Source organism: Chrysochloris asiatica, unplaced genomic scaffold (genome assembly GCF_000296735.1).
Source record: "Chrysochloris asiatica unplaced genomic scaffold, ChrAsi1.0 scaffold00248, whole genome shotgun sequence".
Taxonomy (NCBI): Eukaryota; Metazoa; Chordata; class Mammalia; order Afrosoricida; family Chrysochloridae; genus Chrysochloris; species Chrysochloris asiatica.
This window is the reverse complement of record NW_006408766.1, coordinates 3,970,731-3,986,606: the sequence shown is the minus strand read 5'-3', so window position 1 is coordinate 3,986,606 and position 15,876 is coordinate 3,970,731. Positions and strand designations below refer to the sequence as shown.

General features: G+C 35.7%; 1 pseudogene; it reads right to left on the bottom strand.

Annotated features, from left to right (window-relative positions):
* Positions 1–5,292: 5,292 nt before the first annotated feature.
* LOC102825057 overlaps positions 5,293–15,876 on the bottom strand; it is a 114,817-nt pseudogene continuing 104,233 nt past the window's right edge.

The window sequence follows — 15,876 nt, the reverse complement described above, 5'->3', positions numbered from 1 at the left end:
GGCACTTAACAACAACAACAACAACAACAAGAATAATTGATAGCTCTGAATTATGGTATTGACAAGGAATATTCAATATGAAATTTCTTCAGAAGGTTCATGTAAAAATAGAATTAAAAGACAATGAAATATTTTCACCCACTTTTTGAAGCTTCCTCATATACCAAGGACTTTCAGAATAATGAACAAATCTGTCTTGGAATCAGTGCAGTTAGAAAGCACCTTAGAACTACAAGGATGTCAAGATTTCATCTCACACATTTTGTATATTTTATCAGGAGAAATCATTCCTGAGAATGTCACAATGCTTGGTAAAATAGAGGTTCAGAAAAAAAGAGGAAAACCCTCAATGATATACACTGATACAGTGACTGTAACAGTGGTCTCAAATTCAGAAGTAATTGTGAAGATGGCACAGAACTAATCAGAGTTTTGTTCCCTGGAACACTGGTTGATATGAGTTGGAACTGACTCTATGGCATTTAACAACAATAAGTTGTAGTCAATATATGTCAACAAATGGTCAACCCAATCAAATCCTTCCACAGTATGTGTATATATATATATATAAGTTTTTGTTGTAAATTATGTGATACTTTACATGGGGAAACATTAGCTTTACATTCATCCTATCATATTTCCTTTCATTGCCATGGTTACAATCCCCTCCATGTCTCATCAAACATTTAAAGAGTATATCCTACAAGCCAGCACCCGGTCATCAGCACACAGCCCCTCTCCCTCCCTGGATATAGAGTCCCCAGTAGCTCCATCTCTCCACATCATTTTCTCTGCCTCCATCTCTGGTTTCATTGCTTCTTTGGGTAGGGTCCCACACTCTACTCTTCTTCTTTGATGGTCCCAGGGATCTCTGTTCCTAGACTGCAAAGTCAATCACTCCCCTCCTTTTGCTAGAAAATGTCTACCTTTATACTTCCAACCCTAACAGTCAGTACCCACAGGATAATATTAACCAATGAATAGTCATAACTTGGTTTTAGTGTGCAAGTGTCCTGAACAATATAAGGGAAGGAAGAAACAAGATGTTAAAAAGGTGCTTCCCAGAAATCCCGTATGTGGTGATCTGCATATTTTAAAAGTAATTTATACATATAAGAAGAATGTAACTAATTTTACTCTATAATCATTTGTTCTGCGGAACCTATCCGTACAATTTTCTATTTCACCCTTTATACAAAGCTTCTAGGTAGGAGACGTCTCCTCATAGTTGCTCTCAAGTCAGCTTTGACAAATAGCTACCAATTTCTAAAGTAGCAAAATGTTGCCTATTTTCCTTTACTGAGCCTGTGTGTCAATCCATCTCAATAAGGATTTTTCATTTATGTTTTTTCTTGTTGTATTTCTTCTGTTATTGTTGTTGCTGTTAGGTGCCATCAAGTAGGTACCAACTCATGGCAAGCTTATGCAAAACAGAATAAAACACCGCTAAGTCCTGTGCCAGTCTCACAATCATTGCCACCCTTGATAACATTTCTGTTGTTATTGTGCCAATCTGTATCATTGGGAGGCCTTCTTCTTTTTCACTGAGCCTCCACTATACCAAACATGATGCATTTCTCCATAATTGTCTCTTGATAATTATGTCCCAATTATGAGAGACAAAGTGGCTATCCTGGCTTCTAAGGAGCATTCTGGTTATACTTCTTCCAACATAGATTTGTTTGTTCTTTTGGCAGTTCATGCCACTTTTAATATCCTGCTCCAACACCATAACTAAAATGCAACTATTCTTCTAGGGTCCATCAATAGAACAATACATTTGGCAATTGATGGTCTGTTTCACAATTCTCCTGATTTTGTATGATTTGATGATATTGAGTTTATCCATTGTCTCTTTCCACAGATTACGTGATTTGATTCCTGTGTATTTCTTGATTGTAATACACATGAATCAAATTGTTGAAAAAAAATTAATAGACACTTGCAAAATACATTTTTTGAGATACATGTTTTGGACCAAACAATCTAGTTACCATCTGAAAAGACTCTGTCTGAACAAGCAATCTAATTTTTCTCTGACAATAACATTGAATAAATTGAAAAGACTTTTAAGTTAGAAATATTGGAACTTTTTTGAAGATATATACTAGAGTCTTTATCAGTCATTTGATCAACTAAGATACAGTTGCATCCATTTTCAGTCATATTCTTACACCATAGTATTTTTATTGTAAATTATAAAAGCAAAAGTAATATTTAAGTTCCAACATTATTATCAAATACTATGAGGCTGAGTCAAAAACTATCTGCACCCCAGTTACATTAAAACACCCATGTACGTCCATGGCTGATGACAACATTGAGCATGCATATGAAATATTTCTGGTGAATAGAGTAGTGACAGTGGATTAACTGGCAAATCATTAGCAAATAAGCAACGACTCTGCCTATGAAATAATCCACCACAGACTTGTGTTTTGAAAAGTTTATGTGAGAGGGGTATCAAAACAAATCCTGAAAGACCATAAACTGAAGGGTGTGCATATCTGCAAACAAAATTTAGACCAATACTCTTAGTAAGGTAAAAGTTTCTTTAAAATATTGTTAGTGGTGATGAAATATGGATTCATTATTATGAACCTGAGCATAGTAGACAGAGTATGGAATAGAAACATCCTCAATCACTAACCAAGAAAAAGTCAACCATCAACTAGAAAATTGATGCTTATAGTTTTCTGGGATTTTCAAGGGCTAGTATTGGAAATACTATCAGGAAAAAGGTTTAAGAATCAGCAGTGCTTGTTTTAGTTATATGCTTACTGAAGAGCTGAATCCTAAACTTCTAATTAAATTCAGAGAACTGCTCTCCAAGGTCATTATGATCTTGCATGGTAATGCACGTCCATACATCTCTGCACATACTGTTGACACTCTACATAAAATTGATTTTGAGGTGGTAAAGCATCCTTCCTACAGTCCTGATCTTTCACTGAACTTTCAGTTGTTTGGTAACCTGAAATCAGCCTTTTGAGAAAGAAGATTCACCTCTGATGAACAAGTGATGAAAGCAGTATATTTGTGGCTTGCAGCTCAATCTAAGACATTTTTAATGAGGGACTATGAAAGATTGCAGACAGATGGAGAAAGTGGATAGAAAAGTAAGGAGATTTTGTAGAAAAATGATGTATTTGTTTTTCCTAAAAGTTGGTTAAATAAATTCTACAGCTAGAGACAGGATAACTCTTGATTCACTCCGTATATAGGCAGTTTGGGATAAATACTGTATTTCTTACCTCAAGGTTTATGGTTCAAACCCACCAGCCTCTTCTTAGAAACCTTATACAGTGAACCATGGGTCTAAACTGAATCAATGGCCCTTAACAAAAACATATTTCTCCAATCCTGATGCCATTTTCTTCATATAATCTAGGTTCTCAGACTATTTGCACATTGTATAGATTAAATAATATGCTGAAAATGTACAACCCTATGTTGAAGACTTTTTTTTTTTTTTTCAGATATATAGGCTTTTATTTTTCTTTCATGCTTGTAAGCATACAAGCATCTATACTATTTAAGAGTGCAAAAATGATCACATTATTAATACCAGGGTTTCAAATAATGAAGACCACTAATTACTGCTGGGAAGTTATTTTCACAGAATACAGCAATTATTTCCAAATGATACTTCCAAGGGAGAATTGTACTAGAAGAAACTAGGACAAATTGATAAGTCCTAGCAGTCACAGAAATCTTCACATTACAATAATAATAATATTAATAATAATAATAATAATAAAAAGGATATTCTGGCGGCATGTCTCAATTAAGCACCTTATCATCAGAGAGTCTTTGAGGAGTTTCAGAACACAAGAGTCTGTCTTTCTCTCCTTTTGCAGATGCAGGGGCAGGGAGCAACTTCTTCGTCTCTTTCTGAGGCTCTCTGTTAGTTCTGAAGACATGTACTTTTCAGGCTCAGTTCTGGAACTTCATTCCATCACATTAGAAACACAAAGCAAAGCTGATGCGGTGATAATAGTGCATTCTACCCCTATCACCCAAGATAGAGCCCCACTCTCTAGGAGTAGTCACAGTGGGATTGTTTGGTACAGTGTCTTGAACTTTTGATAACCAACTCAGTGAAGAAAGGTTTCATTGCATCAATGAAACAAGGTTGATCATAATTGATCATTGATGCAGCTGAGTAATGAGCACACTTCTGTGCATGTCTGAAAATATCCATAATAAAGAGCCAAAACTTTGAAAAAAATTTACATTAAAAAAAAAAAAAAACCAACAACAACAGCTATAGCTCTATTTTCCCATTAGGCAGAAATGGGAATGTGCTAAGATTTTTACTTGGAGGTGAAATAAGCAGCATATTATAGCATTCATCTTCTGCAGACACAAGGCTGTACCTGTAGCCACAACATGATGACAATGAACACAAGTCCACACACACCAGTCCACTCATCCGGTAGCCAGTAGATTTCTGGAAAGCTGGGGTGGGTAGGTGTGTGCCTCATGCACTGGTAGGGGGTCTGGGTCCACAGGCAGTTCTTGAAGTCCTTGGCCAGGAAATTAACAGGGGATACAGCAACCAAACAAAATCCAGCGGCCTGAGAGTTATTGGGCCTGACACAGGCCTCAAAACAGGTCCACCTATAGAAAGGCCCAAAGGTAAGGGAGAGACATAATGTGTAGAGCACATGGCATAGTGCCCACCAGAGTGCTAACCCATGCCCACCAAGCAAGGGTCTATATTCTGCTGAGTCCAGCAGAGTGGGTAACATGGATTCCTGATCAGAACCAGAGATCCAGTAGGTGTCAGTATGACTGGTGCCCCAAGGTCATGGGACTCTAAGTTCTGGCAGATAGCCAATACCATTAACACTGGTTTTATGGTGCAGCAGCAATCAGTAAAGAAGTTTGCCAAAGATGGCATGTCTGGCTGGCAAGTCACTAGTCTTGATGTAACAGGGCTTGAGGGATCTCGTAGTCCTGCTGGAGGCGGACTCATGTTTAAGACAGGTGGAAAAGGCCAGAGTCCAGGTGATGTACATAAAGTCAGCACCCATCTGAAGTACCATGTGTTTAGCATATCAACAGTATACACGAGCGCATGTAAAATGTGGCACTAATGTAAAAAAGCATGAAGGCCATAGAGCGGCAAAAACACGTGATCATAAATGCCATATTCTTGTAGCTGAGGGCAGTGAAGTTCCACAGGGGCTATGATGCAGAGAGACCAACATGAAGAGAAAACAGACCGCCAAGCTTATGTCAAGCAGGCCCACTTCCAACAGCGGGATGAGGGAGACTTGCGCAGCATCAGTTGGTCTGGTTTATCTCAGAGGATTCCATTGACTGTCTTGCTGGATTTCACCTGACATCCTTTCCTTTATCTCCAAAAGGTCTCTTCACTCATAAGGTAATATTGCAGGGAATTGTGCCAAAGTTCCTTGCTAATTATCTCAACAGTTTTGTCAGAAACCACTCTAAGAAGCTACAGCTGTTGTCTGGGTTCCGCTGGCTTAGAGCCTGGAGATCATGACCTGGGAATCATTGGTTAGGAGTAGAATGAGACACCACCTGACCCGAAGGGTCACAGCCATATTCCTTGATGAGCACCTTATTTTGGAAATAAGTGTTGTGCCCAAACTAGAACTTGATCTTATAGCCCAATCTGGCGAGACCACGTTGTTCCACTTCCAAGCTGTTCAAGTATCTGCGTGGTTCTTTATCTTGGCTGCTGAGGAAGGACGACAGCTGCGGGTAGTTCTGAAAGGCTCGTCCCCAGAAGCTCATTATATTCTGGATGAATTTTCTGCGCTCTAAGTGGTGTTGTCGCAACTGCTCAAACTTGCGTGATAGCCGAAGGTAGGCCCTGTTTGCCTGGGCATTCATGGTCTCCAACTTTAGCTGGACTGCCTCCATGGCATCCGTGCTGCCATCAGTGACCTGAGGCCCTGACCCTGAATCCTACTGCACCTTCTATGCCTATTCCACTAATTCGGAGGCACAATTCCCAGGGGCCCCGGTCTTCATCTTCCCAACAGCTATGACCTGGGGCCCTCTCCCCATGGTACTGCTGGTTTCTGGAGCCTTCTTCCTAACAGGGCCACACCGATTTCCAACCAAAAGGGTCATCTTCCAGCCTGGCCACAGTTCCATGGTTCCCACGAAGACATGATGCTTTTGAGTTATGGTGTTGGAGGAGAACATTTAAAGTGCCGTGGGCTGCCAAAGGAACAAACAGATCTGTGTTGGAAGAAGTGCAGCCAGAATGCTCCTTGGAGGCCAGGATGGCCAAATTTTGTCTCTGATACTTCAAACATATTGTCAGGAGGGACCAGTGTCTGGAGAAGGATAATCATGTTTGGTAGGTGGATGGTCAGAGAAAAAGAGGAAGATCCCCCCCCCCCCAACAAGATGGATTGGCAATATGTCAGCATCAATGGGCTCAAGTGTGGCAACAATTGTGAGGTTGGCCAGGACCGGGCAGTCTTTCATTCTGTTGTGCATAGGGTTCCTATGAGTTGGTATTGACTGGATGGCACCTAACAGCAAGAACAACAACAACATGGTGAAAGTGCACACCATTCCTATTTTTAAACCATTCAGTCTTCCCTTGTTCTTGTTCTAATAACCACCTCTTGTTCTAATAACCACCTCTTGCTACAGGTTCCTCATGAACATAATTAAGTGCTGTGGATTCCTGGAGCCTAGGTTATTATTATTATTTTGCCAATGTTCACAGTGCAGCTTAGATGACTTCTTTAAGTACCATTGATTATTTATCATATACTACTTCACAAAATGGGTGAACACCGACCATTTCTTTTTAGTACAGTGGTGGAACTTTATATCTTCCCTCTTTGATGCTTTCTGCATCACTCAATATTTTTCCCATGAATCTGTTGGGGTTAAGAGCCATCAAGCTGGTTCTGACTCATAGCATCCCTTTGCAGTGTTTTCGAGTGCTTGGTAGGTTTGAACTGCAAACCTCTGTGGTTACCAATCAAGTTTTTATCCTACAGTACCACATCAGTCCTTCAATATTGCAAGTCGACGTTTGAATTTTCTTCAGTTCTTTCAACTTGAGAAATTCTGAGTGTTTGCTTTCATTTTCGTTTTCTAGCTCTAAATGTTTTTTACATTTCATTATAATAATTTACTTTTTGTTCTCTTGCTGCCCTTTGAAATTTTCTCTTAATTTTTTACTCACTTCTTCCATTCATTTTTGTTTTTCTACACTCAAGATCAAGTTTCAAAGCCTCTTTTAGCCTCCTTTTTTTCTTTCTTTCTTTTCTGTCCTTTTAACGATCTTTTCTTTACCAACAACTTGTCTAGTCTTTAGTCATGAGTGTCTGATGCATCATGTTTGTTTTCAAGATGGCCTCTAAATTCAGGTGGGATATTTCAAGGACTTACTTGGCTCTGATAGACTTGTTTTAGTGTTATTGAGCTTCAGTCTCAACTTGCATATGAACAACTGATGGTTTATTCCATTCTCATCCCATTGTCTTGTTTTGGATGACAGTATTGAGTATCCCCAGTCTTTTCCCACAGATGTAGTCTACTTGATTCTTGTGTATTCCATCAGGTTAGGTGTATTGTTAAGGTATTTGAAATAAATAAGTTACTGTTCCAGCAAAATTCTGTCATGTGATATCCAGCATCATTTCTATCACCAAGGTCATATTTTCCAACTACTAATACTTCCTCTTTGACTCCAGCTTTTTCATTTAAATAACTAATAATTATCATTGCATCTTGATTGCATGTTTGATCAATTTCACACTGAATAATTTGGTAGAATTCTTCAATTTCATCATCACTGTCTTTAGCATTTGGTGCATAAATTTTAATAATGATATTAACTGATCTTTCTTGTAGTCTTATGGATATTATCCTATGACAGAGTGTATTGTACATTAAAATACATCTGGAAATGAATGCCACAACATTTTGCTTCAATTTGATGCCCCAGACAGTGTAAACCTCATGGTTGACTGATTCAAAATGGCCAATAACAATTCATCTTAGATGATGGTTGTTTTTGTTATTAAGTGTCTTTGAGTCAGTTCCCACTCATATTGACTCTGAATAGGGTTTTCTAAGAGCAGCTGGTGGATTTGAACTGGTTACCTTGTTGTTGTTGTAGTTACGTGCTGCCATGTCGGTTCCAACCCATAGCATCCTGTATAAGATTTTCAAGGAGCAGCTGGTGAGCTCAGACCACTGATCTTGTGACTCAAAGCAACTTTGCAGTCTAGCACCCACAGCGCCAAACCAGGACTCTAGCACCTACCTTACGGCACCTAATACCTAGGACATCACTCTTTATGCAATGCATTTCCATTTTGGCAACTTCAATTTTCTTAGATTCATACTCAGTACATTCCATGTTCAGATTATTAATGCATGTTTTCACCTGTTTCTCCTCAATTTGAGTTGCACCCCATCAGTGAATGAAGATCCCAAAAGCTTTGCTCCATTCATTTCATTACAGTCAATTCTAAGTTGAATAGTCACTTGAGTTCCTTCTAACCAGAGGCGCTCATCTTCTGGTACTATATCTGACAATGTTCCACTGCTATTCATATGATTTTCAGTAGCTAATCATTAAGAGTCCTGGTGTGGTGCTGTAGGATAAAGCAAGGTTGGTTTGAACAGCATGGTTAGTAGTTCAAACTCATCAGCTGCTCCTTGGTAACCCTAACAGTGTTGCTGAGTTGGAATTGATTTGATGGCACTTAAGAACAATAACACCGACAATTGTTCAGAAGTAGTCTACCTTTCTTTCTTCCTAGTCTAGAAGCTCTGCTGTCAACTTTTCAGTATGAATGACCCTGCTGGTACTTAAAACATAGCTTTCAGCATCACAGCAACATGAAAGCCATCACAGTATGACAATCTGACAAATTAGTGTTAACAATTGAGATATGGTAGTAGTGCTGTTTTGTGTCACTGAGTCAGTTCTAACTCATAAGAAAGCTGTATAGTGTTTCATAGACTGGAAATCTTTATAAAAGCAGAAAGCCTCTGTTTTCTCCTGTGGAGCAACTAGATTTGAGCTATTAATTTTGTTAGCAGCTCAGGTTGTAATCCATTGCATTACCAAGGTTCTTTATATTGAGTTATTGTTGTTGTTGTGAAGTGCCATCAAGTCAGTTCTGACCTGTAGCAACCCTGTATAGGGTTTCTGAGAAGCAGTTGGTGAGCTTGAACCACCAACCTTGCAGTTCAAATGGCATTGCAGTCTGGCACATTAACCCAAAGCACCACACCAGGACTCCCGTATTTAGTTATAGTGAAGTGATAAATATTGTTATTCTTTTAAAAAATATAGAATATAGGTAACAAGATTCCAAAGATATAGACAATTTTATTTGTAATCACATTTGTGAATGGAGTACAACTGAGGCTTTTGTTTTTGATGTGTGTGTGTGTGTGTGTGATTTAATAGTATATATTTCCTAACTAACATATGAGTTTTCATTAACAATTTTTAATTTTTTTCAAGGATTCTTTCAACTAAGACATCTCTGCTACACTTATAAATAAAATCAATCATTCTTTCTGCACTTAATATCTTTTATTTGCTTTTTTAATTTATTTGAAATGCATACAAGTGTATTTATTTATTTACTGCCCATCATTCAGTAGCTGAAACCTTAGTGAACTTAGAAACCATGACTGTTTCACTGCTGTTTCTGGGAAGCCTATCATCTGTAGCAGATACTCTATATATCATTGTTGATTGGCTGGCTGGCAATTTGACGGAAGTCATTTTTCTCAATTTTTTTCTCCAAATTAAATGAAATATGAGGAATTAAGGAAAAACTTTAAAAATAAAAGGAAAATTATTTCTTACCTCTCTTCAAAATTTACTGTATTGACAGAGATTGATGGGTTGAAATCATGCGTCTTATTTCATCTGTAATCATAAGAATATATTAAAAGACACCATTGTTTTCACTATAAGTAATTTTTATGTATTGTTAAGGGTTCTGACAGAAAGCAAATGAGAGAATACACATACACCCACACTCATGCTCTTTCATTGGTACCTTTTTTGACAAAATAAAATCTTCAAAATTATAGACTTGAAAAATGTGTTTGGAATAGTATAAAGGCTTCCATTTGTTTAGTCTTACAAATTATATTTTATAAAGATGGAATGCTTTGAAAAGATACACATATGAATGGCTTAAAAAATATTAGCCTTCATTGTCTTCTTTCTTTGTGCCAGGCACTTGTTACATTTTTCATTCCATTTAATATTCACATTAATACTGTGCAGTAAGTACTAATAAGTGTCCATTTTTCTTATAAATATATTTATGATTGGAGAATACCTTTGCTAAGATATTCATTTAACATAAGATAAATTCCAGATTGGGGCTCTGTTGTTATTGTTGTTGGTGTTGCTAGGTAACATAGAGTGGGTACTGACTCATAACAACTCTATGCATGACAGAACGACACATTGCCCTGTCCTGTCCCAACCTCACTATCACTGCGATGCTTGAGCTCGTTGCTCCTGCCACTGTGCAGATCCATCTTGTTGGGGGTCTTACTCCTTTTCGCTGACTCTCCATTTTACCAAGCATGATTTTCTTCTCCAGGGAATAGTTCCTCCTAGTAGTATGTCAGAAGTATGAGAGCTGAAGTCTAGACATCCTGGTTTCTACGGAGTATACTGGTTGGACTTCTTCCAACACAGATTTGAGTCTCTGTGAATTTTTATTACAAATTCTATGTTTCTTAACATCATGCTACTATCCTAATAGTACAGAAAGACTTACATGCACTCTTCAATTTTTTTTGTAAATTATAGAGAGTAGATTTCAGTATAAGAGTGGATGATTTTTGTATCATGTAGTAACTTTGCCTTAGTAAAGAGAGGAAAGAGAATGCATATGCCTGAAGTGTATGTGTTATGCTAAAATCCTTCAGTATTCTTGACCACAGAATATGCAAAATCTAGAAATAATAATTTTTCTAACAAAACAAAAAGGGATAATAATAACTTTGTTATACTCAAGGCCTTGTAGATATCATGTTTCAATATATATACTCTTTTTTTCAAGAAAACAATTTCATGTTTTGTGTTAATAAAGAAGATAAAATGAGTAAAGCGAAAAAGAAAGACTAAGTAGTTGAATTATATGATATCCACATGTGCCACCAAATTAATGATGAACTTTCATTTTGTTAAATAGTCCAAAGTACTAGGAGCATAGAAATACAAATCACACCTTCTTAATTAGAACAAATTAATTACTAAAAATGATGAAAACAATTTGCAATAGCTTCATTTTCCCTTAAATTACATATTACTTTCTATGTGCATTTCTAGCTGTAGTACAATTTCTGTTTATTAACATTGGTTGCCAAGTACTGTATATCATCCATAATTCTCAGTTATTAAATTCCTGAAGCATGCAACACAGAAAACTTAATAGATTTTATGCAAATTGTTACATAACAAAATAAGAGCAGATGGTACTCATCATATCTGAATCTTTCCATAACAGTTTCATATTTTTGTTAAAATTAAAACACAGAGGTAACTATGTAACTTCTATTTTTTTTTTTTTTCATTCATTATTTCTCACCATTTTTAGCCATCCTCAAAGCCTTCATTGCATCACATTAAAATATGTTTTCTATTTTGGCCATTTGTTTGATATTAAATAAGTTCATCACTTTGGGTTGTACTGGGATCTGTGGGACAAACTTTACATACTGACATTTTCATATAGAGGTCAAAATCTAGCTTCAAGTATACCTCAAGAATTGTAATACACAGAATTTCAAAACTATAGTTTTTTGATTTTTCTATTAATGTACACATAATTTCAAAATGTATAATTCTTGATATATTTTACATATGTAAACATACATAACTGCATTTATACCACTTAATTTTAATAATTTTCATTTTGTACATATAAAAAGTATGATGTAGACATGGTTGTGTCAAGAAAACATATATGCAGACAATACATTTGAAAACAGTACATTTTCTTTAATTCCATGAATTGCCTTTCATACATACCTTAAACTTTTAATAAAATTGCTTTTAAAAGTAAGATACTTTTAAAGAATGAGTTAATAGAAAATTCAGTCATACAACTATATAAATTCTAACAATTCCATAGGGCAAATGTCAATTTTGGGCATGAGAAAAGAAATCAAAACATAAGGTTTCCTAGTTGAAGTAAGTCTGCAGGTCACTCTGTCAGCCCACTAACTTACTAAAAGGGAGCCTATAAAAGAGCAGTGAATAATGCATATGCAAAGGCTCTGTTCATAAAAATGGAGATTTCAATTTCATTTTAGATGAATCAGAAAAAAAAAAAAGGAAATTATTTGTATCTTTAAGATGCAGAAAGCGTTCAATTGTTTTTTTGTTCTCAGTGGACAAAGATAAAGATATCATCCATTGTGTCTTTATTATGAGATATGTTACTGAATAAGATTATTTTTAAAAGTGAAAGTAAACATGGAGACTGGGAACAAATCTTTTTTAAACCAGCAAACAAATACGGGGAATAGTTAATAAAGGAGTACACAAATAAAGCTCTCCTATAAAACATGTTGAAGGAATACTTTTCTTGGATTATTAATAGTCTTAGACTTTTCATTACATTACCACAATACAGTGGCAGCAGCAATGGGCTCAAATGTAGCAATGATTGTGAGGTTGGTGTAGGACCATGGGGTGTTTCATTCTGTTGTGCAAAAGGTTGCTATGAGTTTGTTAATGTCTACAATATCAAATTTCCATGAAAGTAGAAGCTGCTATAAATTTATCTATTATTTTAAATTTAGTATACAAATATGTAGATGTAGAAGTTCGTAAAAATGCTTATGATAATTTAGGAACATAAATGTCAACACTAGACTATTACAAAAAATGAAATAGTAGACTTGAACCTGATCCCTTAGGTATTTTAGAGAATGTAGTAGATTTCAAGCAGAGTATAGCTTGCAAGGAAAAATTGAAAGCCCTGATGTTGGAGGTATTGTATGTATTTCTTGTTTTAAAATATATTGTTGTTGTTTTTAAGTGCTGTAGAGTCAGTGCCAATGAATGGTGACCTTGTTTAGAGTTTCTGAGGAATGGCTGGTGAGCTTGACCCACTAACCTTATAGTTCAAACCAATTTTGTAGTCCAGCACATTAACCCACAGCATCATTCTAGGACTCTTTAAATATATAAAGAACATTAAAGTCTGTAATGAGAAACAAACAACCCAAACAAATAGGGTCAGACCATTTGGAATATTCTACAGCAAAAAATCCAAAAGGCCAAGAAATTTTGAAGAGATGTTCATTCCAACCTATTGAAAGATATACATATCTGTGTCCTTTCCAAATAAAGGTGATCTAATGGAATGCGGCAATCTTTTAAAATAATAAGTAATATCATATATAATAAAGTTGCGTGGAAGATCATTTAAAAACAATTGTAACACTACACAGACAATGAACCACCAGAAATTCAAGCTGGATACAGAAGAGGGCATAAAATATGGGATAACATTGTTGATGTCAGATGGACACCTAAAAGCAGAGAAAACCAGAAAGATGATTACTTGGCTTGTATTGACTATGCAAAGACATTCAAATTTATGGGTCATAACAAACTATAGACAACACTGAGAAAAATGGGAATTCTAAAGCATTTAACTATGCTTATGAGGAGCTTGTGCATACCAACAGGCAGATGTTCAAACAGAACAAGAGTATACTCCATGTTTAAAATGAGGAACATGTTTTGCCAGGGTTCTATCCTTTCATCATAGTTTTTCAGTCTGCTGTGCAAATAATCAAGAAGCTAGACTGTAAGAAGAAGAACATGGTATCAGATATGGTGGAAACTTTCTTAACAAACTGCACTGTGCAAAAGACACAACATTGCTTGCAGGGAGAAAATAGAACTTGATGTATTGGCTATTAGAAGCAAAATCTACAGCTCTCAGTATGGCTATCATCTCAATGTAAATATAATAAAAATCATCACAACTGGACATTGGTTTATTATAAACAGCATTATACTATAAACAACATTATAATAAACAGAGAAAAGATTGAAGTTGTCAAAGACTTCATTTTGCTTGGAATCACAATCACAACTCATAAATGCAGTAGTCAAGAAATCAAATTATATTTTGCCCTAGGCAAATCTGTTGCATAAAATCTCTTTAAAGTGTTGAAGAGCAAAGATGCCACTTTGAGGACAAAAGACACACTGACTCAAACCATGGTATTTTCAGTCACATCATGTGCATGTGAAAGTTGAAAAATGCACAAGGAAGCCTGTAAAAATGATGCATTTAAATCAAGGAGTTAGTGAAGAATGTTGAAAATACCATGGATTACCAGAGGTATGATGCTGTGAGTTAATATGCTGGAATGCACAGTTGGTTCAAGCTTACCAGCTGTTCCTCACAAACCCTATACAGGGTAACTATGAATCAGAATGGACTCGACAACACTTACCAACAGCCACAACAGAAAAATTACAACCAGAGTGTTGCTTAGATATGAATTGTGCAAAATTTTGTCTCTCATGCTTTTGACACGTTATCATAAGGGATCACTCTATGAAAAGAATATCATGCTTGGTAAAGTAGATGGTCATTGTAAAGGCGGAGGACCACAAATGAGATAGAATGACATAGTGGTTACAAAAATGGGCTCAAGCATAGCAACAATTGTAAGGATGGTGCTGAACCAAGCAGTGTTTTGTTCTGTTGTGCATAGTATCTTGGAGTTGGTATCAATTCTGATTTGAGTTGTGGTCCAGTGCTTATCATATAAATCCACACCATAATTCCAAGAATAACAATTACTATCTATTTATTATTGTTAAGTGGTATTGAGTGGATTCTGACTCCTAGTAACCCTGAATATAAACTTTAGATTCAATTTGCAAATATCCATAATAATAATTCAGACATTTAGTAAGATAAGAATATAATGAAGGTAAATAAATTGCACCTGAAGAATAAAGTTGTGTAAATTTAAGGAAAAAAAACAACAAAACCTTCATCTATTTCATCATAGTCATAAGTCCAACAGTAAGCACATATAATTTTAAAATATGAAAAAGTCATGTTAAAAGACATACTTCAACAAATTTTTCAATAAACATTCTTATCAGTATTTTCATATATTATATATTTCAGTATATTCATATACACGATGCCCTTTTAAAAATACAAACTTTGCAATACACATTCTTATCAGTATTTTTAAAAGGGCATCGTGTATATGAATATACTGAAATACATGAATATACGAAAATACTGATAAAATATTTATTGCAAAGTTTGTTGAATTAGGTCTTTTAACATGATTTATTCATATTTTTAAAAGGTGCTATTAATGTGTCAGACTGCAAAGTAGTTTGAACTGCAAGGTCAGTGGTTGAAGCTCACCAGCTACTCCTTGGAAACCCTATAAATATAGGGTCACTAAAAGTCAGAATCTACTCAATGCCACTTAACAACAGTAACAATGTATGAATAATAAAATACATCAAAAACAAAACAAAAATCAGAAATAATACTAAGATTATCTTCATTGAAGTTGTGAAATGACAAATGATATCCAATATTAACTCTGGTATTTACTAATTTTCTGAAAACATAGCAACACATTAAATAAGTATGAGAAATAGAGTTGAGTTAAAGTGTGAAAAATAAAAAGAAATAAAGGTTGTCAATAGTTTCAGATTGAGAGAATTCTTAAGAAATATAAATATAATTCTAACCTATTAGAAATCATTTTTTAAAAATACTGAAGTGAGTGTAAATTCAATACTTAAATTAAATCTGTAGATACATTATGAAGTCCAATGTTGTTGTTGTTATGTGCCGTGGAGTCGGTTCC